This window comes from Oreochromis niloticus, linkage group LG3, assembly GCF_001858045.2.
Source record: "Oreochromis niloticus isolate F11D_XX linkage group LG3, O_niloticus_UMD_NMBU, whole genome shotgun sequence".
Taxonomy (NCBI): Eukaryota; Metazoa; Chordata; class Actinopteri; order Cichliformes; family Cichlidae; genus Oreochromis; species Oreochromis niloticus.
This window is the reverse complement of record NC_031967.2, coordinates 72,974,748-72,999,819: the sequence shown is the minus strand read 5'-3', so window position 1 is coordinate 72,999,819 and position 25,072 is coordinate 72,974,748. Positions and strand designations below refer to the sequence as shown.

The following is a 25,072-nucleotide window of genomic DNA, read 5'->3' as shown; positions in this document are numbered from 1 at the left end:
TTCCATGTGTGTATGTTCATTTTGTTATGATGTCCTAAATGTGAGAAGCTTTTGTCACAGTGTCTGCACTTGTATGGTGTCTCTCCTGTGTGGATTTGCTTATTCTTGTTCTTTAAGCTCATGTGCAGTGGTGAAGGATGACGCACACTGGCCACAGATGTGCTTTTTGACCCCACTGTGGAAGAGTTCATGTATTTTTAATGTACTTGGTGTGTGGAAGCCTCTCCCACATTCTTTGCAGTAGTTCATTTTGTCTCCAGTGTGTCTACATTGATGTGGTTTTAGGTCCTGTTGATGAGTGAAGTTTTTCCACAAAGGTCACAGAGAAACTCTTTTCCACCACCACGGTGACGACAGGGTTGAGAACTGCATCCATGTGCTTTGCTCCACTTCTAAACAAAGACAGTGTAAGTCAGGGAATTCCTTCAACATTTTTATCCTCAATGTCGCCTGAAATAAAAAGCATCTCTGTCAACGTCCAATTACATTTTACTGTTTACATTACAACACTCAGCTTACTGAGAGAAAACGAGTCTTCATTTTTCCGAAGAGTTCATCCAGTATAACTCCATAAGTTTACTTATCAGACTTGTTCCAAACAATCAGGTTAAAAATACAAGATAAATATAAATACATACCTCACAGTAACTGCACTTGTAGAGTTACTTTCTGGTGTGGATCTGTTGGTGTTTTTTCAGCTGATGTGGACATTGAAAAGACTTTCCACACAAGTTACATCTGTACTCTTTAACTCCACTGTGGATGAGTTGGTGTTTTTTTAAGTTTCCAGCCTGGGTAAAAGACTTTCCACACAACCCACAGCTGTAAGCTTTAAATCCACTGTGGATGAGTTGGTGAGTATTTAAGTTTCCAGCCTGGGTAAAAGACTTTCCACACAACCCACAACTGTAAGCTTTAACTCCACTGTGGATGAGTTGGTGTGTTTTTAAGTTTCCAGCCTGGGTAAAAGACTTTCCACACAACCCACAGCTGTAAGCTTTAACTCCACTGTGGATGACTTGGTGTGATTTTAGGGTTTGAGCCAGGGTAAAAGACTTTCCACACAAGTCACAAATGTACTCTTTAACTCCACTGTGGATGACTTGGTGTGATTTTAGGCTTTGAGCCCGGGCAAAAGACTTTCCACACAAGTCACAACTGTACGCTTTAACTCCACTGTGGATGATTTGGTGTGTTTTTAAGTCTCCAGCCTGGGTAAAAGACTTTCCACACAACCCACAACTATAAGGTTTAACTCCACTGTGGATGACTTGGTGTGTTTTTAGGCTTTTAGCCAGGGTAAAAGACTTTCCACACAAGTCACAACTGTATGCTTTAACTCCACTGTGGATGACTTGGTGTGATTTTAAGTGTTCAGCCCGGTTAAAAGACTTTCCACACAAGTCACAGCTGTACTCTTTAACTCCACTGTGGATGACTTGGTGTGATTTTAGGGTTTGAGCCCGGGCAAAAGACTTTCCACACAAGTCACAACTGTACGCTTTAACTCCACTGTGGATGATTTGGTGTGTTTTTAAGTTTCCAGCCCTTTTAAAAGACTTTCCACACAACTCACAACTGTACGCTTTAACTCCACTGTGGACGACTTGGTGTTTTTTTAGGCTTTGAGCCAGGGTAAAATCCTTCCCACACTCATCACAGCTGTATGTTTTCTCTCGCTTTCTTCTGTGAGGTTTGTCGGCCTCCTGAGAGCGCTGACTTCTCGCTCCATGTTGGTCCTGCAGTAACAGAGATACAAACAGAGGCAGTGAGTGAAATGCAGTCGTGGAACAAACTGAAACTCCCTCCATTGGTGGAATCAAACATGTCAACAAACACATTGTAGGTGTGTTACCACCACCTTCTGGTGATAATATCACATTACAATGATGTGCTACAATGAGAGTTGTAATGAAAATGACATTATTGAAGAAATATTGATCTCAGTAGAGAAACTCTTTTACTTCAGAAAAAATTCAACTGATGATATTGTTGTTTCAATGTGTGTAGAGAAAATATGATCTTTGTATTTTCTTGTAACTTCTGTGGTTTTTGGTTGTGAATGTAGATTCTGTATATATGGAGGAGCCCAGATTGGATAGAGATAATGCTGCTGTTAATGGGTTTTTAAAAACCAACCAGCTGTACACACAGTTTCAATAACAGTGTAACTGTGATGTTTTTCTCACCTTTTGTGTTGAAGTCATTGTTTCCTCTGTAGTGGCTGAGCTGAGTCCAAATGGCTGAAATTGTTGCTCTGCTGCACCACCAGACTCTCCTCCTCCCGTTAATCAGCTGGGACACAAAAAGTATATATATCTGTATTTTATCCCTGACAAAAAGAAGCAGAGCAAATAAACATGACTAAACATAATAGCAGCACCGCAAGCTAACACTACGAATTTGTATAACCACCTTAAACGTCACCATAAAGTGCAATATGACAAAGCTGTAAAGGCCAAGAAAGTGACAGGAGGAAATCCGTCCCGGTCAACCAGCCAAAAATCAATAACAGGAACCTTATACAGCGCTTTCCCATACCCGTCAAACTCCCCCAGGCACAAAGAAATTACGGAGGCAATCACATATCACCTGGCTAAAGATATGGCTCCCATCAACACTGTGCAAAACGAGGGATTTAGGAAAATGATCAACACCCTAGACAAACGCTACACAGTGCCGTCCTGCAACTATTTTTCAAGTGTTGCACAACCTGCTCTGTCGGGCAAGGGTGGAGACAGATATATAAGCAGTACAACATTTCACAGCAACGACAGACTTATGGTCCAGCCAAACTCAGCTTTATATTTTGTTAATAATTGTGGTTTACATTTTAAGAAACATAGCTATTACCAGTGTTGGGGAGTAACGGAATACATGTACCGCCGTTACGTATTTATGTTTTTGACTCGGGAGGATTTTCAACTGCTGTGGCAAATGGGTGCAAGGCTTTTACCACAAACTTAGTCACTGCTCGGTGACATTCGTCTATCCCGGCCTGAAAGGAGACACTACAGACTGCAGCGACAACTGCCAGCGAGCGCCAGCCAGACTGTCTCTCTCATCATGGTCACCTAAATGCAGCGCACAGTAATGGCAGGTTTTTCTAATAAGGTAGATCGCATAATATGCACTGTTAGTTGATTATTTACCTGCCGCATTAACGGGAGAGGACGTGCAGACGTTACCGCTGCTGCTGGGTGGAGATTCAGTCCAGAGCGGAATTAAAAACACAACATTCATTTAAGGTTATCGCGTGTTTTGTGCGCAAATGCTTTGCTTATTCGTAGTGTTTCCTCCTTTAAATGAAATATCTACTTTGCAAGTATTGCAAGTTTCCCTGTTGTCATCCGTTCTCGTAAAGTATAACCAAACTTTTGAGCATTTGAGCCACCATTTTTCTTGCCAGGTAAATGACGCTCCGCAACGTGGTGACGTCATTCGGGGCGACTGGAATCAATAAGGGAATCGTTTGCAAAAATGACATCAATTCCAAGGAATTGAAACAGGTGTGTGATTACCCATCGCTAATCACACACCTCCTAGGGTCATGAAAGAGGTTGAGTCTTCTCTTTCTGATATATGGTATACCAAACACACCTATATTTGTTTACGTAGAAATGCCTTTTGTTTAAGTGAACTGCTGGACTTCCTGGTGCCAGCAGGTCTAAGTGAGTCTTCACAGGGTCACATCTTGACCCCCCCCCCCCCCCACACACACACACAGTCTGTACTCTTTGTTCATATGTATGCCTATGTAAGACGTCATATGTTAATGAAACTATGCATATTCATGTAACATCAATAAACAGCAGTGGTACGGGGGAGCTAACTGAGAGTGACTGGGGTCCGAGTGGAAGGAACGGCGCTCTTCACAGTTCTCTCCCTCGTGCACGAGATTACACAAAGAGCTCTGGTGACTTGCGTCTTGCTTTTGCCATTGTACTGGAATTGTCTTGTAGTTCCAGCAATAGGTCTGTGCTAGACAAACCTATCATTGGTGCAGAGGGGGCCGATAGCGCGATATGGCAGCCTCGCTTCTGTCCGTCTGCCCCAGGGCAGGTCCTATTAAAGATTAATATCAGTCTGTACATGCTCCAGATTTCTTAAAATTATTTAACTCTCAATCACTTTTGCAACTTTTTACTTTTGTGTGACTCACAGCAACAAGTCCACCTCATTGTTGGTCCATTTAAAAAACTCCTTTTCCTCAACATTTTGCTGCCAGGTTTCAAAGAGCCGGTGTTCTGGAATCCATCCTAGCTGACATACCATCCTACCCGTTGTTAATCTGAGCTACAAGCATACAGCTAAAATTCAGTGGCAAACCATCCTACCTTTGTCAATAACAGCTAGAAACATACTGGTTTGGCACTAGAAAATTAAGTGCCAAACCATGATACCTTTGTGAATGTTACCTACAAGCATACTTTAACGGGTAAAATTAAGTGGCAAACTGTCCTGGCTTTTCGAATATGAGCTACAAGCATACTCTGATGGGCAAAGTTAAGTGGCAAAGTGTCATACCTACTTAAATTTGTGCTGGAATTACTCTGTGACAGCAGAAATCTGCATAAATTACTGTCGGTAGGACGTTTTGCCAAAGTACGATGGTTTGTCAGAACACCAGAAAGTAAATAAGCAGCAGACAGAAATGAGGCAGGTCGAATATTTTTGCGTTTTACTGGCACGTAAGCGTTTTTGGCCGTTTCAATGTGGACGCGCAACGCTGTGAAAACGACTGAAAATGCCAGTGTGGACACGGAATGTTTTCAGAAGAGAACGCCATTTTCCAATCTATCCGGGCTAATGTGGATGCAGCCTCACTCTTCTCTCAACGTCTTCACAATAAACTGTGAACAGATACCGAGGAGAGCAGCAGAAGACCTCATCCAGGAGCTGTTGAAGTACGATTCTTTTTGATGGTAGCAATCAGGCGGAGACTTTTACTTCCAAAATCAGATGTCTTCATTTGTGCTGGCAGCAGGGGCGATGTTGGCCCATCTTTGGGGTGCTTCAGCCAGAGCGATGGTGGCTGAAGGTGTGAGTGTCTGGCTTAAAACAGGACATGTTAGCTGCATTTAACCTTCAGTTACTCTTTATATAGTTAGGTAGGACTCAGACCATGTTTCTTTTTAGCAGAAAAACATCACACCCAGGTAACCTGCAGTGTTGAAAACGTCTTTTCTGACGATGTTTGCTACTCTACAATCCGTCCTACTCTGTAGTAAAATTCTGTTTTGGGAGTGTTTTTTTTAATGCTTCTGTATTATACATTATACACATTAAAAGTGAATCTCTGTCCAAAAAATGCACTCAGTTTACTTTTTACTCACTATGAGCATCATTCATTATTCTCCCCCAGTAATTAAGGTTAGGATATGTATTTTTTTTTATTCCAATCCATTCTTATTTTGCAGTGTTAAGGGTCCGAAATTGAGGACGAGAGTAAAACAATGATGGTCCAGAAGAGGTCGATCAAACAATTGATTTTAATGAATACACGCAGCGTGGGGAGACGTACACTGGAAACCATCAGTCGTAAATCCCCAACCAAAAATACACTTCAGATTGCTTTTATAACATCAGGGTATTGTAACGCCCCCTCTTGCGTTTACAAGCACATAATTTGCATCTTAAGAACATTCTTTGCCCCTTGTACAGACAATGATCTATTCTAAGAGATAAATGCAGAGACAGAAGTTCCCCTTTCTGGCATCCTCTTTCAAATATGGTGATGATCTCAGGCCTTTGAGGTCCCCATGGACTTGTCCTCCTCTTTGCGTCACCTGTTGCTAGGCAAACTCAAATGCAACAAGAAGCTGAATACATTCAGGCCTTCACTCAGCCACTATTTTACTCTAGCAATATACTCAGCATATAAGCTTTTAAGATTATAGATTTAACTCAACGATTTAAAGTGGTTATAACTGCACCTGTAATAAACATGTTAATATTTGATTATGATAACCCCTGTAATTCCACAGCAGCAACAACATTTAAGGATGCAGGGACTGACAGCACCCCCAAAGCTCTGATCCTAGAATCGCCCCTGGCTGTGAGTAAATAAAATACAGACGCATCTGGAGATCATCCTATGAAGTCCTGTTCTCAAGTGTGTGAGGAGCATTCCTCACACACACCTTTATAGCGTAAGGGGGGACGGGCGGCCCGGGTAGCCCTTTGCACCCCTGCTCAGTAGGCTTCCACTACTCTCTCTCTATTAGTCACCCTGGGGTTGCCCTCCCCCAGGCTTGTACCTGTGGCTTCCTGTCCTGGGGGTTGGCTGTTCTCCTGCCCTGCACCCTTTTGTTCATATTCAAAGACTCTTTTTCTGTATGTATTCTTACCCCCTAGCAACCGCCATTTCATAATGTTGCAAGCAATCACGAACTCTACAGTCTGTCTAACTCCAGTGTATACCAAGCAATCTATTATTCTCAACAGAGATAAACTCAACATAAACTGAACCCACATTAAAGTTAGCTCGGTGCTTACCTTTAGATGAGCCCACAAACCGAGAGAAACTCCGCGATGAAGCTGGAAGTCTTTCCAAACAGGAAACAGATCAGGGAGCAGAGACCCACGTGGTTCACGCTGATCTGAGCTACAATCCAGGAGACAAGGGTGTGCAGATCGATGCAGATATCGATCCAAACGTTGGTAGTGGTATATGTTGCTGTAAGTTCACTACTTTACTCCCGTTTCATGAAAAAGCAGCTCTCTTTGCTCGACTTCTCTCTTCTACACACACACACTTTCTCCGCCCCACCTTCCCGGCTCTGCTGTGATTTGTGGCTGTGCGGTCACGTGACTCAGCGTCACAAGGTATCCACGTGGGTTGTTATTTTAAAATTAGCGCCTGTCTCCTTTCCCTAAACCTTTTCCTTGGCCTCGAGGAAAACGTCATCGTGGGAAGGAGAATTGCTAAGTACTCAGGGAAAGAGAGGATCTGTGCTGAGAATTGGAACAGCCCTTTTTTAGTAGTGCACACAGCTAACTAGTGTTACTGTGTTAGATGCCTGAATGTTTCTCATGGTGTGATGGGAAATAATGTTTTCTATTCTTTAGCACATCGAACATTAAGCCGTTCACAGAGTTCGGGTTTAAAGGATGAAATCGTTTGTACCGATGCATCTCTTTGGTTAAATCTGTTCAATGACAAAAAGACTGAGGTGATGGTTTTTGGTCACCCTAAATGTGTGTTTAGATGCCAGCTGATGACTGTCCCTTAATGAAATCAGAACTGAGCATAAGCTTAGAGGAGATTGTGCTGTGGAACAATCTGCCTTTAGAGATAAGACAGGCCTCTCCTGTTTGTTTGTTTGTTTGTTATTATTTGATTCTATACTGTTTTATCTTGTTTTAAATATAGAGCTGTTTTAATTTTGATGTTTGTTTTTTTCCCATTTTGTTTTATTCTATTGGTCCTGTGCTGGGTATTTTAAAGTGCTTTATGAATAAAGATGGTTTGGATTGGATTGGATAAAATTAAATACATCTTGTTCTCTTAGAATTTACTGTTGTGATCCAGTGTAACTCTTTTTCTCCTCCCTGTTCAGGATCTCTGTGACAACAATAAAATCCCTCCCATCCATCACTGAACTGCAGTGAAGTAAAACGTAATCCTAAGGGCTGCAATACACCAAAGGACATCACTAATAAACACTAATTATACAGAAGCTCACTTTGATTAGTCAATATAGATTATAATCTTGAGCTCATATTTTGTTCTCTGTTCTTCTTGCACCAACATTTTTTTCTGCAGGTAAGAATAGTCGTTAAGAACTATCTTCAGTGTAAAGAAGAACAAGAAGTATTGGAAGTAATTGTACAGCCCCCCACAGAGCACATCATCAAGTTTGTCCATGATTACATGAAGAGAGAGAAGGATGTGAGGAAGACTACATCCACAGAAGATCTGTGTTTAGTTCTCCAAAATGTTTAGAACAACCTACCAGCCGAGTTCCTTCAAAAACGGTATGCAAGTGCACCTAGAAGACTTGATGCTGTTTTGAAGGCAAAGTGTGTTCACACAAAGTATTGATTTGATTTAGAATTCTCTTTTGTTCATTCACTGCATTTTGTTGATTGAGCTAGCAGGGCTCAAACTAGAACACCGATCAGTCATATTTGTAGGTTATTGCCAATAACCTTCAACTATTAAAATACATTTTGCTAAAGTGACTTTAATGTCTCCTGTATTAGATCAAAATAAGAGACAACAGATAACCACTGTTGGGATACCCTTTATCTCTGACCTGGGTTTGTTGGTTTTGTCAAGTCAATTAATACAAAGGACTGGCTTTGTTGAGCTTCCTCAGTTAAAACACTAACACAGGTACACACTTAGCCTGTATTTTTGTAGGAAAATTACATTCTGGCAACTTAAGCTCACCATCTGCAAACTTAACATGTGAAGTTCAAGATTACAGAAAACAATCTGAAGCAGAATTAAGAGAAACTCTATATTTGTTTCTTTATCAGTACCTGTGAGAAGACTGTTCATACTGTCTTGTTTCTATATGTATTTATAACAGTGAGACAGCACTGCCACCATGAGGTCAAACTGGAGCATTGCAGGTAATAATTCTCAGCCTGAACACTGCTGGAACATCAGACCTCCTCACACTTTGAACTCATTGTTATTCTGAACATTTCTAGTATCACTTTGATTCTATTATTTTCTTCTCTCTGTGGTGATCCTTTGGTTTTCTTTTTGTTTCACTTCCTGTTTTATTGTGATATAATCTCTTCTCTAATTCGTCACTTCACTTCCTATCCCTGTCTCTCCACACAGATTTCTACCCTCCTGCAGTGACCCTGAAGTATCAGAGCTGACTGACTCTCTAAACACATTGATTACCTCATTTCAGATACACAGAAATCTGACCTGCGTCTGAGTGTCCTGGACTTATGTATAAGACCAAAATCCAGACTTAGTTGTGAGCAGGTTTTACGTGTGTTGTGTTCTCACTGAAAAAATTACAACATTCAGAGCCCTAAAAAAAAGAAAGCTGCTGATAACTTTTGCAACAGCTTCTGCATTTTTTATTTTTAGCCACTGTGTTCAGTAGACTGTGTTTGTAGAGTCCACCGAGGAAGAGAAGACATTTTCCTCTTTATGGCTGTGATAGGACTGATATCAGTTAAACTGACCTCGTCTACTTCACCAGGTTTTCTATTTGGCCACAAAACCCTAAAAATCTCATAAATCTGGTTTTTACCACAAACCTCTTTGGCCCCATTGAGCACAGATGTCCCTGTCTGCTAGAAAGCAGGGCATACATGGAACAAGTCAGTGAACTTGCAAATGGTAAATGGCCTGGCTTTACATACCCAGTCATCCACCCATTCACATTCACACACTGGTGGAGCTACAACTGTAGCTGCTGTTGTAGTTGTAGCCACAGCTGCCCTGGGGCAGACTGACAGAAGCGAGGCTGCCATATCGCGCCATCGGCCCTTCTGGCCAACACCAGTAGGCGGTAGGTGAAGTGGCTTGCCCAACGACACAACGACCGAGACTGTCCGAGCCGGGGCTCGAACCGGCAACCTTCCAATTACAAGGCGGACTCCAAACTCTTGAGCCACGATCGCACTTGTCTTTTAAAGAACACTGGTCACCTGTCCTTGCCCCACGTTTAAATCCTCTTTGTTTATATAATTTAATAAAATACAACTTGTGATTCCTCAAAGGCATTCATGTCATTTATATTTACTGTTTGCTTTAAAATAATTCATTTGTATGTATTTAAGTTAAAAAGAACAGTAAAAAGAGTTAAAAATGTTAAATAAGAAGATTTTATATATAACCTCACTTCCTGGTGGGTTACCTGTATTGCTTCATTTCCTGTTTACTTCCTCTTCCTGGTTGTTCTAAGAGGAGAGTGACATGCGGTCATGCTCTGAGCTTTATAGTGATGGGATTTCTGGCTATTTTGGCTCCAAACCGGCTCTTCAGGTTGTTTTGTTGCTTTAATTAATTTATTACTAACAATAATATAAAATTATGCACAAAAGGAAATACTAACGTAAAATAGGTTGTTTTATTTATATATGTTTATATACAGTATGAATATATGCGGTGGCCCCTAGAGACAAACCACGTACAAATTCCAAAACACATTTCTACTGTTAACAGAACTTCCACAACAGAGCTACCTAGATCACTTAAATTACACAATTGAAAGCATATGTGTATTGTTTGTGTATTTATACACAAGCACTCAATTATATTCAAATAATTTAAAAGCAGCGCGAGCAGCGGCCAGACCGGCCCATTTCAGAAGCCTCGCACTTCCGGCCTTTGCGGTCTTTGAGTACGCGGCCCTTGAGGACCGTTAAGGCTGCGTACTTTAAGGCTGCAGACCCTGAATTGGGATACAGCCTAAGGCTGTTCCAATTCTCAGCACCGCTCCTCTCTTTCCCTGAGTCCGTAGCAAATCTCCTTCCCTCGATGACGATTTCATCGAGGCCAAGGAAAAGAGTTTAGGAAAAGGAGATAGGCACTAATTTTGAAATAACACCCCACGTGGTTACGTCGTGCAGGTGAGTCACGTGACCGCACAGTAACAAATCACCACAGAGTCAGGAAAAGGGGGCGGAGAAAGTGTGTGTGTAGGAGAGGAGTCGAGCTGAGAGAGCTGCTTATTAATGAAACGGGAGTAAAGTAGTGAACTTACAGGAACATATACCACTACCAACGTTTGGATCGATATCTGCATTGATCTGCACACCCTTGTCTCCTGGATCCTAGCTGAGATCAGCGTGAATCACGTGGGTCTCTGCTCCCTGATCTGTTTCCTGTATTTGGAAAGACTTCCAGCTTCATCACGAAGTTTCTCTCGGTTTGTGGGCGCCTTCCTTTGCGCCATCATTTATTGAACACACACTTCCGTATTTATACCTTTCAGATTAAGAGCACATACATATATGATAGGGCAACACCCCCACTTGCTCTTAACACTGTACATTACACAATTACATGATATACATATTTACATGACATTCACATATTAACATTTATGTTCCAAACAAAATATGCGTAAATTTATCTATTTTCACTTTACTTACAGACTTAGTCATGATGTCTGCTACCATGTCTTCTGTTGCACAATATTTAACTTGTACTTCCTTCTCAGTTATAGCAGACCTAATAAAATGATACTTGACATCGATGTGTTTACATCTTTGACGGTTTATAGGATTTTTGGACAATGCAATTGCACTTTGATTGTCTGCAAGAACGGTAACTGGAATCCAAACTGGAAGCTGGTTCCACAGAAGAGGGGCCTGAAAACTGAAGGCTCTTCCTCCCATTCTACTTTTAAATACTCTAGGAACAACAAGTAGGCCTGCAGAGCGAGAGCAAAGTGCTCTAATAGGGTGATATGGTACTACAAGGTCATTAAAATAAGATGGGGCCTGATTATTTAAGACCTTGTACAGTCGTGGCCGAAAAGTTTTGAGAACTACACAAATATTATATATTATATATATTATATTCACAAAGTTTGCTGCTGAACTGCTTTTAGTTCTTTGTTCCAGTTGTTTCTGTGATGTACTGAAATATAATGACAAGCACATCATATGTTTCAAAGGCTTTTATCGACAACTACATGCCATTTATGCAAAGCGCCAGTATTTGCAGTGTTGGCCCTTCTTTTTCAGGACCTCTACAATTCGAATGGGCATGCTCTCAATCAACTTCTTGGCCAAACCCTGACTGATAGCAACCCATTTTTTCATAATCACTTCTTGGAGTTTGTCAGAATTAGTGGATTTTTGTTTGTGCACCCCCCTCTTGAGGATTGACCACACGTTCTCAATGGGATTAACATCTGTGAAGTTTCAAGGCTATGGACCCAAAATATTAAAGTTTTGTTCCCCGAGTTATCACTTTTGCCTTATGGCACGGTGCTCTATTGTGCTGGAAAATGCATTGTTCTCCACCAAACTGTTGTTGGATTGTTGGAAGAAGTTGCTGTTGGAGGGTGTTTTGGTCTTTGGTCATTCTTTAATTATGGCTTTGTTTTTGGAGAAATATGCTCTCTCTTTCTAGTCCCTGTCAGGACTCTTGCTGCAGCATTTTGGATTAACTGAAGGCTTTTCAGCGAGTTTTTAGGACATCCTGATAATAATGAATTACAGTAGTCCAGCCTGGAAGTAATAAATGCATGAACTAGTTTTTCAGCGTCACTCTGAGACAGGATATTTCTAATTTTAGAGATGTTGCACAAATGGAAGAAAGCAGTCTTACATATTTGTTTAATATGTGCCTTGAAGGACATGTCCTGCTCAAAAATGACTCCAAGGTTCCTCACAGTGTTACTGGAGGCCAAGGTAATGCCATCCAGAGTAAGAATCTGGTTAGATACCATATTTCTAAGATTTTCAGGGCCGAATACAATAACCTCAGTTTGATCTGAATTAAGAAGCAGAAAGTTAGCAGCCATCCAGGTCTTTATGTCTTTAAGACATTCCTGCAGTTTAACTAATTGGTGTGTGTTACCTGGCTTCATGGATCGATAGAGCTGCGTGTCATCTGCATAGCAGTGAAAATGTATACTATGTCTTCTAATGATGCTGCCTAAGGGAAGCATATTTCTCTTAGGAAACATGAAGAAATTGGAGGTGTGATTCAAACCACTGCAGCACAGTACCTTGTCATGGAATTTTTTTTAAAATAAAGTCTGTAACAGGGAAATAGCTGTGTTCAAGCTACTGGGCAGAGAGCAACTCCCACTCTCTTTTCCCAGGAAGCTCCTGGCACCGGTCCTCTCGGGAGTTTCGTCCTTCTACTTCCTGACACATACTCGTGTCACAGTCTGACTGAAGCAGACTGTATGGAGTGAGGAGTGGACCCAAAATGCAGACAAGAATGAACATGAAACAAAACTTAATATTAAGTAAAATATAAATAATAATAATGATAGAATAGTAATATATAATTTTAAAAAAGTGAGGTATTTATTGAGGTCTGGCAAAAAACTACAAACAAAAAGGGCAAGGGCGAAACTGAAACCTAAACTGGGTGAACTAAAGCACAACATGAAAGAGCCTAACATGAACACAGATAATCTTGGGCATAAATTACCTAGACGTGGAACATGGAAACCTAGGAGCATGGCATGGAAAACAACAGACGACCTGACAAAGACTGAATGAGAAAACGCAGACCGAATACACAAAAGAGGCTAAGGAGGGAAGTGGGAACACATGAACCAGCTGAAAATGAACATAATGACAAAGTAAGAGAGAGAGAATAGAGAAGAAACTAAGAGAAAAGCAGAAAGTTTAGGATATTGATTCTTAATGCTTGTGTTGCATAACTTTCTGGGCATTCTTCCCAGACCTTATTATAGATCTTCATTACAGTCGCCTTTGACAGGTTTATGGCTGAGTTGAGTTCATAAAGTCAGAAGTAACGCCTGTTATGTCCGCTTTACAGTAAGAGATAATTACTCTTGCTTGACATTTCTCTGACTTTAAGACATTTTGCATGACCAAAAGTAAAACTTAAATCTTGCTAATTAGAAATTTCTACAATTTGGGACACTTTGTGTTGTCAAAATGAGCCATAGTTCATAAATAATTGTTGCTAACCTGATTCTACAAATCATTTAAGCTATAAAGCTGTTGAAATGAAACATAATTTTTTTTGTTTGTTTTTATTAACATTTTGGAATCACTGTACAATACCATCAAGTTCGGCAATTTGTCATTACATGTATTTCTTTCCCCCCCCTTTTTTTCCCCGTATTTAAACAACTAAAATATCCATGCGAAAAAAAAATGAAAAAAAGATAAGAAAAAGAACGAGAAAAGGAAACAAAACAGAGAAAATAAATAAATAAATAAAAAATATAAAAGGAATAAAAGAAAAAAAAGGGCATGTAGGGAGTGTGTTTTTGTTTCCATTAATATAATTAATATTTCCTCTAGTCTTCTAGTAGTTGACAAAGTCAAAATCCAAAGCAAGTACTGGCCTGCGTTTTTTAATATAGTCCATCCATTTCTTCCATCGTGTTACAAACAGGTCCCTCTTGTAGTTCACGTCTGCTGTCATTTTCTCCATTCTGTAAATGTCCATTGTGATGTTCATCCACATGTTCATCGTTGGGCTCTCGGAAGAAAGCCATTTTTTTGTGATAGCTTTTTTGTCTGCTGCCAGTAAAATATTAAACAGATATTTATCATTCTTTGTCCATCCTTCTGGCATAAGTCCAAAAAATAGAGTTTTACATTCCAAAGGTAAATATCTTTAAAATGTCTCTTGTATAGCTGCATGTATTCCCTTCCAATAAGTTTTAATGACATTCCCAGAAAATATGATAATGATTTGCATCTGTATTTCCACAATTTCTCCAGCAGGCGGAAGGGTTACCTTCATAGTGAGATTTTTGGTGAGGCGTAATAAAATATCTTGCCAGGCATTTCCACCCAAATTCCCTCCAGCTCTGTGAGCTGCTACATTTCCATTGATATGCCCATATTGTTGTCCATTCTTCCTCCTTTATCTCTATTCCTCCCTCCATTTCCCATTTTGTTTTGATATATAAGGTTGAGTGTAATTTCATATTTGTTAATCCTTTATAGAGGTCACCTATAATACCTCTGTTTTTATTTGAACTGTATGCCCTTTTAAATACATCTAGCAGCTGTTTACTTAATTCAGCCTTAACTTTTATCTTGTTGTTGACAAAATGCCTCATCTGTAGATATCTATACAAATCATGTGTTTCTAATGAATATTTCTCTTTCATTTTATCAAAACTAATTAGTCGCCCTTCCTCCATTACTGTACATAATGCTGTTAATCCTTTATTTGTCCAATCTTTGAATCTGGTGTCCAATTTATTCGGAGCAAAATGTGTGTCATATGCACACCACTTAAGAGTTGCTATATCCTCTTCTAGTTTATATTCTTTTATTACTGTTTCCCAAATTTTAAAAGTCAACTTGATCCATGGATTTTCAATAGTTTTTATTAAATCTTGAAGGCTGCTGTCTGCTATAATAGCTTGAATGGGGATGGAAGTCAGACCCTCCTCAATGTCTTTCCATTGAGCAACATATGAAGGATTACACCAGCATATCATAGGCCTTAATTGTGCTGCCCAATAATATTCCCTAAGAGAAGGTAAGCCCCACCCCCCTTTTTCTTTGCTAAGTTTTAAGGTTTTAAATCTAATTCGGGGCCTTTTTCCTTGCCATATGTATCTTGACAAAATTTTATCCCATTCATTAAAATGTTTCTGGTTAATTTCTATTGGTAATGTTTGAAATAAATATATTAATTTAGGGAGTATATTAATTTTTATTGAATCTATTCTCGAATATAAACTTAAATATGGAATTAGATTCCATCTTGCTATATCTTCATTATCTTGTATTTGGCGCTCTCTAATAAAACCTGTCTGATCATTATGAATTAGACTAGGTAAGAATTTTTCTACTCGTCTAGCCATGATAGATGTAAACAACTTATAATCTGTATTAAGAACAGATATTGGTCTATATTACGCACATTCTAATTTATCCTTGTTTTCTTTTGGGATGGCAGAAATAATTGCTTTTTTCCAGCTAGAAGGTATTTGAGCTTTCTTTAGGACCCAATTCATTGTAAGAAGCATCACTCGTATTAATTCTTCTTTTAGCTCCTTGTACCATTCTGCCGTATATCCATCTGATCCTGGGGATTTATTTAATTTAACTTTACTTATTGCTATTCTTAGTTCCTTTTCTGTTATATCTTCAATCAAAATTTTGTTCTGTTCTTCATTCAGTATTGGTAAATCAAGAGAATCTAAAAAACTATTAATTCCAACTATATTACTCTCTGTCTTATTAGCATAAAGGGTCTTATAAAATGTTTCAAATGCACTTTGAATTTCTATTAGTTTATTTTTTATTAGTTTTGTCACGGGATGTTTAATTTTGTGAACTGTATTATCTGCTATTTTCTTTTTTAATTTCCAGGCTAAAACATGCATTGCTTTAGATCCTCCCTCATAATACCTTTGTTTAAGAAACATTAATTTTTTTTTTTAATTTCATATGTAGTCAAATCATTTATTTCATTTCTTGTTTTCATAATTTCCTCCAGTATATCCTGTGTTCTTTTCCTTTTATGCCTTTTCTCTAATTTTTCTAACTTATTTTGTAACTTCTAATTTCTTATTTCTCATCTTTTTCTTATAAGTGGATATTGCTATAATTTTCCCTCTCAGGACAGCTTTTAAGGCATTCCACAGAATAGGAGGAGGCACCTCACCATTGTCATTAATTTCCATATAGATGTGAATCTCTTTCTTAATTTGTTCTTTGAAGTGAGGATCATTCAGTAAGCTTGAATTTAATTTCCAATTATTGAGTTTTGGTTGCAGGTTCAGATCAATGGACAAGTATACTGGTGCATGATCGCTTAAGTCTATTGCTCCAATTTCACGAGTGTTTATTCTATCTTTATTTTTCCAAAAAGTTATAAAATAATCTATTCTTGTATATAACGAATGCGGGGAGGAAAAATAAGTATAATCCCTTTGGTAGGGATGCAAGTTTCTCCATATATCTATTAGTCCCACCTCCTTCATCAATATATTTATATTCTTTATTAATGTTTTAGTATTCTGTGCTTTCCAATTGGAAATATCTAGCTTTGGTTGTAGATGTATATTTAAATCTCCTCCGCAAATTAAAAAACCTACTGTCTCTGTTACCATCATATCTATAATTTTCTTAAAGAAATAAATATCGCTTCCAGGGGGCGCATATATATTTAACAACGTGACTGGATTCCCCTCAATGTTTCCCCTTACCAAAATAAAGCGTCCCTCTTTATCACTTATCTCGGATATTTTTTCAAAGAGTAATTTGCTTGATAACAGGATAGCCACTCCTCTCCTTCGTCCAGTTTTATAGGAGGAGGAGTAAACTGTTGTATAACCCATTCTTTTCAGTTTTTCATGCTCCTTACCAGTGTTGGGCAAGTTACTTTGAAATAGTAATTCAATTATAGTTACTAGTTACTTCTTCAAAAAGTAACTGAGTTAGTAACTCAGTTACAATATTCTAAAAGTAATTAATTACTTGGAAAAGTAACTATTGCGTTACTTTAAAAAAAAACAAAGAACGTTTAACCGTCTGGCGTCCAGAGTATAATTGGCCATTTTTTTACTACTCTTGATTTTCCCTCCACATTTTACCTTTAAAAACTATTTACTTTGCCTTGTTTGGTATCATTCTTTTTAGCGCAACCTCACGTGCCAGAATTTACAGTTATGTTCTCATTTTGTCAAATGCAAATATTAATTGTCAATTTTAAAATCCTATGCACAAGTTTTGCAAACAACAAAGTTATTTGCATCCATTTACCTTTTACCCTTTTTTTAAATAACCATTTCAAACTATTTACAGAACAATCAGCTGTTCTGCATTCAATAAGATGCCACACAAATTATTTGTGCCACTCCAAAACATAATTTCTGTCCACTTTTAAGGAGAACATCACAGCCTGATACCTGCAGGTCTGACAGCAGGTGTATCACTCCTGTTTCTACCTGGAGACAGCAGTCGCCTCATTGTTCTGACACACAACACAAAACTATGCACAACACTACATGGGGTGGCTGTGGCTCAGGTGAGCAGATCAACTACTGATCGGAAGGTTGGTGGTTCGATTCCTGGCTCCCCCAGTCTGCATGCCAAATATCCTTGGGCAAGATATTAACCCCAAATTGCCCTCCGATGCGTTCATCGGAGTGTGAATGCGTGTGAATGCTTATTAGTTGCACTTGACTTTAGAAGTACGTGTGAATGGGTGAGCGAGGCATGTTGTATAGAGCGCTTTGAGTACTCCGGGAGAGTAGAAAAGCGCTATATAAGAATCAGTCCATTCCATTCCATTTACACACTAACTACACAAGACAACACATTAACTACACACTCCAAACACGCTAAATGTCAGAAATCTCAAAATTCGCTCTCTCTTTTCCTGCCTTTCTCTCTCTCTCTCTCGCCGTCACTCCTAAAACTTTTTTTTGTTTTGTTGTTTTGCTCATAAGCAGAGAGTGCTTGCTAGCGCTAACATGGCGAAACTATTGAGGAAAAAACGCCGCGTATATATTGTTTATCATGACTCTGGTTTTACTGGCCTATCAACACAATTTATAAACTGGCATATTTCACCTTGTTGCTTTGTCTGTAAGTGGTCATGTGATTGGCTTACCACGACTACTTTATTCTTCCTCAGTCAAACAGCAGCACTCATGTGATTGTTTTGCCTCCTGAGCTCCAGGTGTTGTGCTGGACAGTGCTCGTGATTAGCGTCCGCGGGAGCGCGCAGCTGCTTAAAGCTGTAGCGTCCAGAAGATGCGGTAAGCTGAACACAGCTTCAACCGTCTGTTTGTTGAAAAATAGTAATGGACCGCGTTTCCTTGTTAGTAACTGTAACGCCGTTGTAACGATAGGAATAGTAATTAGTTAGATTACTCGTTACTGAAAAAAGTAACGCCGTTAGTAACGCCGTTACTTGTAACGCCGTTACTTGTAACGCCGTTATTCCCATCACTGCTCCTTACAGTCTAGATGGGTTTCCTGTAGATACACTATTTGTGCTTTTTCTTTCTTCATTTTAGCTAAAATTTTATTACGTTTAATTGGATTCCACAGACCATTTACATTATATGATATGATTTTTATCTCATCTTTAAACATACCCTTACTATTTGAATATTATTAATGTAGCAAAGACAAGTACCATCATACCACTCCCTAACCATACATAAGCAAATGGTAAATGGTAAATGGCCTGCATTTGTATAGCGCTTTACTCAGTCCCTAAGGACCCCAAAGCGCTTTACACTACATTCAGTCATTCACCCATTCACACACACATTCACACACTGGCAATGGCAAGCTACAATGTAGCCACAGCTGCCCTGGGGCGCACTGACAGAGGCGAGGCTGCCGAACACTGGCGCCACCGGGCCCTCTGACCACCACCAGTACATACATAAGCAAACATTAATATAAACATTAAAGCTGTATAAAACAACAGCTACGAAAATAAACTTTATTTGGTCCAAAAAAAATAAAATTAAAAAAAAGACTTCCAACTGTGGGGTCTCCGATATGACCCTAAGTAAGCCCCGATTAAGAGGGGGGCTTCGAGGGGGGGCCTCTCTCACCTCTATGTGAGACAGGGCCTTCCTTTGCCAACTGGCCAATGTCCATTCTACTAATAGCATAGGTTAAGTGTCCGCCTATTTTCAATTTCTGCATTGCCGCTTCAATATATTATTTCGAAATAAGAAATCTTTACCAAGTATATGGCTAGTTTCCTCAGAGGACATTTTAATTACATTAGACTCACCACCTGTTCTCTTTACTCCTCAATTTTCAGTGTCCCACTCATTCTTGTTCTTGACGTCTAAATACTCGAAGTCTTTCCTTATAATCTCGGGTCTGGTCTTTATTTACGTGGCTCCGTGTTTTCCTTTCTATGCGCCACGATAAACGTTGGATCTGTTCCAGAAGCGTCTTTGGGCGTTTGACGATTGTCACCGGGAATCCCCTCTTTGCCATGTCACCTGTCGCCTCCTCCACAGAGCCATATAGCACCGTTCCCTCAGGATAAAAGACTCTCATCTTTGCTGGAAAAGGAATTTGAAATCGGATTTTCTTGTCTTTTAAAACAGCTTTCACCTCTGCGTATTCCCTTCGCTGCTTTAAAATCTCTGGTGCATAATCATGATCCAAGTTAACTGTCTTGCCTTGGTGGTCAAATCCACGCTTCTGCCGGGTCAATTTCAATATTTCTTCTTTGGTTCTGTAACTAGACAGTTTGGCGACGATTGACCGTGGCGTCGCTCCTGGCGAAGGTTTTGACATCAAAGCACGATGTGCTTTTTCCACTCTTAACTCAGCGGAGTTAGGCAACTCCAGATTCTGTCGTAATAAATTCTCCACAAATACGACCATTGATGTAGACCCCTCCTTGACACCGTATATTCGAATGTTTTCTCTTCTAGATCATCCCTCCAGGACCGTTAGCTTGGCATCCATCACAATATGCAGTTTAAGCATCTCTGTTACTGCTTCCTCATTAGCTTGTACTTGGGTTTCAACATCCACAATTCTTTCTTCTACCTCTTCCACCCTCTTGTTGGTTTTGTTTATTCCCTCTCTGATTTCATTCAATTGTGCACAGTTATCTCTTCTGAATTCCCTTAATTCTAGGAGAATAAGGTCTAGGCTTGCTGTGCTGGCATGTTCTTTTGCTTCTGCTATCATATCGCTGTCCTCTATGACGCTGCCAGCTGGTGAGTTCTGGCCTTCTCCGTCTTCGTTGTGCACTTCATGCTGCGTAGATTTCTTACTGTTTTTAGTTCTTGGCGTATTGTAGCCCTTACTCAATTATCTTATTTTATAAGAATCTTTATGAAAATCGGGTCTCTATGGGCTATTTTAAATTATTTTTAATTCAGGCGTCAGGTACACGTTCTCCTATGCTGCCATCTTGTAGCTTTCCAAACCGGAAGTCGACAGTTTTTAGAAAAAAAAAGAAAAAAAAAAAGAAATGAAACAAATAACTGTTAAAGTTGTCTATTAGCATAAATTGCTAGATGGCAAAACAACAGCTGAAAGGGTGCTGATGCATAAGTAGTTAAATGTATGATGCAAATGTAAACTTAACCTTTGTATATAGCTCAACGCAAATGGGATATACAGGTCAAAATGCTTAACATAGTAATTTATCTGAGTATCCCAAATCGTTGTATAACAGAGCACAAGGCGCATTGAACAAAACAAAACAGTCAGAAATATAAAATGGATTTGAGTGTTTAACAGGTTCAGTTCTTACATGATCTCCACAGAACACAAACACAGTCCGTCTCATCCATCAGTCACAAACCAAAAACTATGTTATTTATTTCAAACATGTGAATCAAAATAAGGAACAAAGCTGCCGTGTGCTGTAAACACATGAATTCTCTGTACTGCACTAAAGACGAGGCAGCATTTAGCTGTAAATGGTTGTTCATGCACTGTTTTGTCTGTTTGTCTCTAACTGTAAACAGATGTGCTGAGAAGAAAAGTGAAGAGGAAAAGTGTTTGATTTGTGGAGGTGTGGTTTGAAATTATAATATCAAGTTTCAACTGTGACCTAAATTCCAAAGCACAGAGTCAGATTGTTGGAAGTGTTTGGAGGCTTTCTGAGTATGAAATCCTTTCTGCAGTGTGACTTCCTACACTGTGATACTCGACTCTGTGTGGGTGGAAGCTATGAAATAAAAGCTTTGGAAAAGCAGTAAAGAGCCACAGATGATGGGAACAACCCACCCAAAAGGACTGGATCCAACATTATAACTAAAGCGCACAATAGAAGAAGTTAGTCACCATCAATGTTCCTTATTCTGTAATTATTGCACCCAAAAACATGTTATTGTAAAAATCTCAAACTGAACTGAACCAAACAGCTCAGCCAACCAGTCACACATTAAAATGTGATGCACGGCCCATTTAGTATTGTATCCTGCTGCTGGCTGTGTTATATAACCACAGCTGCTTTTCTAGTCCTGCTGACCACTCATAACTAGACTTTCATATAGCACTTTATCTACTAAACATACACAGCCAGTTTAATCACCCTTTACATGGATGTCTGTGGACTGTGGAGGACATCGAGTATACTCAGGAAACCCACACAGGCATAAGGAGCACATGCTGGGATTTGTATAATGTGTATGTGTTAGTCCCCGTAGGGAAATTACTCCTCTGCATTTAACCTATTCACCCAGTGAAGTAGTGGGCAGCGCCCGGGGAGCAGTGTGTAGGGACGGTACCTTGCTCAGGGGTACCTCAGGGTAGCCGTTTAGTGGAGTCGAACCCCCTACCTTCCGATCATGGGGCCACCACTCTACCTACTGAGCTATCCCTGCCCATCCAGGAACCTCCTTGCTGTGAAGGGACATTGCTAACCCGCTCTACTTCCTGTCACAGATCTTGTGCCTGGATCAAGGCACCCTATGACCTCTGCATGAGCCCTGTTCCTTATGTGTACAATATATGATTATTCCTAATCCTGTTTGGAGATTCCTTCATGATCCTTCAAAGACCTGCAGGTTTCTGTCTCTATGGTAACGTGGAGAAATGTGGTGGGAACACACACAGTCCCCTTTGACCTCTGTCACCACTGTCCTAGAAAGACACACTGATTTGAACACACTGGTGCTAAAACTCAGCATCAGTGTACAAAAATGTAGCAGCAGTACAACAATATAAAATTCTTAGTTTCATTTTTGTATTTCAGGCTGAAGAGTAAAGTTATATTGTTCTTCTCTCAAATTGGACGTGAACATCATGTAAGGACTGAGAAAGAAACACCGAAGAGAAACGTCTGTGAAGGTTCTCAGTCATCCAGGTCATCATAGTCTAAGGAGCTTGGAAAAAAAAGCGTCTGGACTTTGTTAAGGTGCTTGAAGACGTTTCACCTCTCATCCGAGAAGCTTCTTCAGCAGGTTAACAGTCTGCACGACCTCATAACACACTGACTACACTTCTTCTGCACAGTGTTACAGTGACAATAACACACCTGCACTGTAAAACAGCACCACAGTAGTACTGAAACAGTTCAATGACAGTTTTATATCCACAGACATCACTTCCATGAACTGACTACATCACAAACTCTCTGATTATCCAGAGACTTTATTGTGCAGCTCTGACCCAAACATACCTGTACAGACATTACAGACTTTCATCACAGCCTGATAACTGGATCAGCACAGGTGTAGGATCACATGTGTGCGCCGTAGCTCAGTCTGATTCTACATTTAGTCAGCATTTCCATTTACACAAGCATCTCATGACATGACACATTTACTCTGTTTAACAAAGGATTGTCCATAAACTCATGATTTTACTGACGTTATGTGCATCTCTCAGTAGTTAGCTTACATCCTTTAAACTCACAAAGACATGAACCAGTTCTCAGATTCATTACAATGAACACACCGGACTATGAGTCCAACATTTTAGCTACACGTGGTGGCGAATCATCTTTACAAACCTTTAACTCCTGAATTCACTCTTTAGTTTGAGATTTGTTGCACTGTAAGACACTTATGATCGATTACTACTGTTGTCTATTACTTATATGTTATTTCAAACCCAGCTCACCTGCAAAAACAGAGAATATGGATATATGCACATCTGCAGCAGGTTAACGGTGCGTGGGCTGTAAACTACCTCATCATGTACTGACTACACTTCTTCTACCTACTGATGTGTGGGGCACCGAACATCACTGGCAGAACCTATATTACACTTTCAGATAGCAAAATAAACATTAACAGTAGTTTTTCCAAAAAAAAAGCACACAAATAAAATGGCTACTATTTTCATGTATTCATCTACATCATAGTGCCACAGTAATAACCACAAATGAGGTGTTGTTGTACAGCAATTGCTTGACACACAACAAACAGTTCACCTTGGAATGAAAAAACAAACAAGTTGAATATTACAGCACCGACACATTTTATGTTATTTGTAATATTTTACTGGGAGAGATCAGCTCAGTGTTGGCATCCAGGGGAGACCCTTCTCCTTTCAGCTGGCTCCATAGAAACAAGCTCCTCTGTATCACAGGTGAAACTCCCACAGCAACACTGACACATAAAGTCTGTGGGAATCCACTCCCACTTTATGTCCATAAACATGATGATAATCAGAGACATGAGAAATAACATCTAATTCTGGATGTTTAATGTCCGTCTGCTGGAGGCTCAGGATAGTTCACTTCTGTCTGTCCTCTGACACAGTCCTGCTGTGGAGACTGAGGAGCCTCATTATTCTCAGTAGGAACCTTGTTTGAATATCGGGACACTTTATGTTTTCTGTAGATCAAAAAAACAACACCGACAAGAAGAAGGAGAAGAGCAACTATCAGTCCAATAATTCCTCCTGTTCGACCTGCAGGAGAGAAACAAAGTGTCAGCTGTGGATGGAGGTAAATGATGAGTAACTAACAGAATAGAATCCATTTCCTCTACTGCAGGAGAAAAAAGTAAATAAACAGATAAAACATGTGAATAAAGTGTGAAAGTTTCCACCCTGGTAGATTTTATTGGATCTCTGATTAAAATAAAACTGGTGGGCACCATTGTTACCCCTCATCCTCCTACACTCAAAAAATAACTATTTGAATAAAAAAGTCATAAAAAGGATTTCCACATGATTTAATTGTTTAATTTTAACATTATTCTGTTATTCCAACGTAATGTATTTGAGTTGCACCAACTTAATTAATCGATGATGAATCATCTTAATTAACTGAGTTGATCCAACCCACACAAATTACATTAGTCCAACAAAAGTACTTAATGCTGACAGAAAGACATTTATTAATGTAGAAATCCTTTCCATGATTAGTAACTCATTCAAAGAGTTATTTTTTGAGTGTTCAATAAAACATAAAACTTGTCATGTGCATCTTTTTCCCTCCAGTTTAATGGATTCATAACAAATGTGACACAGCTGTGACTCCATCCATCCTCTTCCACTTGTCAGGGTCGAGGGGGGCTGAACCCTGTCCCCGTGAGAGGCAGGATACACCCTGGACAGGTCAGCAGTCTACCACAGGGCTAACACAGAGCACACTTATTTAGAATCATCAGTTAAATGTGTTTGGACTGAGGGAGGAAGCCAAAGTATCCACAGAGAACAGACGCAAACACAGGGAGAACATCCAAACCCTACACAGAAAGGATTCAAACTCAGGACTGCTAAGGAATAAATATATATTCTTAGTGCTTCTTTTCTGATTATATTGTGTTATGTATTTTAGTAATGTAGGCTTGTAAAGCAAGGCCACTTTTGACTCACAAACTAAGTGCTCAGCCAGACTGAGACTAGACTTCTTGCTCTGAGGCAACAGTGCTGACCACCACACCACCGAGCTGTCACTACAAATGATTACAAGACTTGATACAGAATTTTATTCATGTTTTTGTCCTGGACTGTCGAGGCTGGCTGTGTGGCAGCAGGAGTAGGACCCAATAAC

At 39.6% G+C, this 25,072-nt stretch overlaps 2 long non-coding RNA genes across 4 annotated transcripts; both read right to left on the bottom strand.

Annotated features, from left to right (window-relative positions):
* On the bottom strand, positions 1-678 carry LOC112846526 (uncharacterized). The gene is made up of 2 exons (XR_003219539.1): positions 639-678; positions 1-392 (listed from the first exon to the last, which is right to left on the bottom strand). It is a non-coding gene; the product is annotated as an uncharacterized LOC112846526 (long non-coding RNA).
* A 1,000-nt stretch (positions 679-1,678) lies between these two features.
* On the bottom strand, positions 1,679-6,559 carry LOC102077239 (uncharacterized). 3 transcript variants are annotated; one of them, XR_003219535.1, is made up of 4 exons: positions 6,499-6,559; positions 4,868-5,055; positions 2,190-2,295; positions 1,679-1,739 (listed from the first exon to the last, which is right to left on the bottom strand). It is a non-coding gene; the product is annotated as an uncharacterized LOC102077239 (long non-coding RNA). The 3 variants fall into 3 exon arrangements; XR_003219536.1 differs by having other exon boundaries at positions 4,868-5,051; positions 6,499-6,552; XR_002059528.2 differs by lacking the exon at positions 4,868-5,055.
* Positions 6,560-25,072: the final 18,513 nt, after the last annotated feature.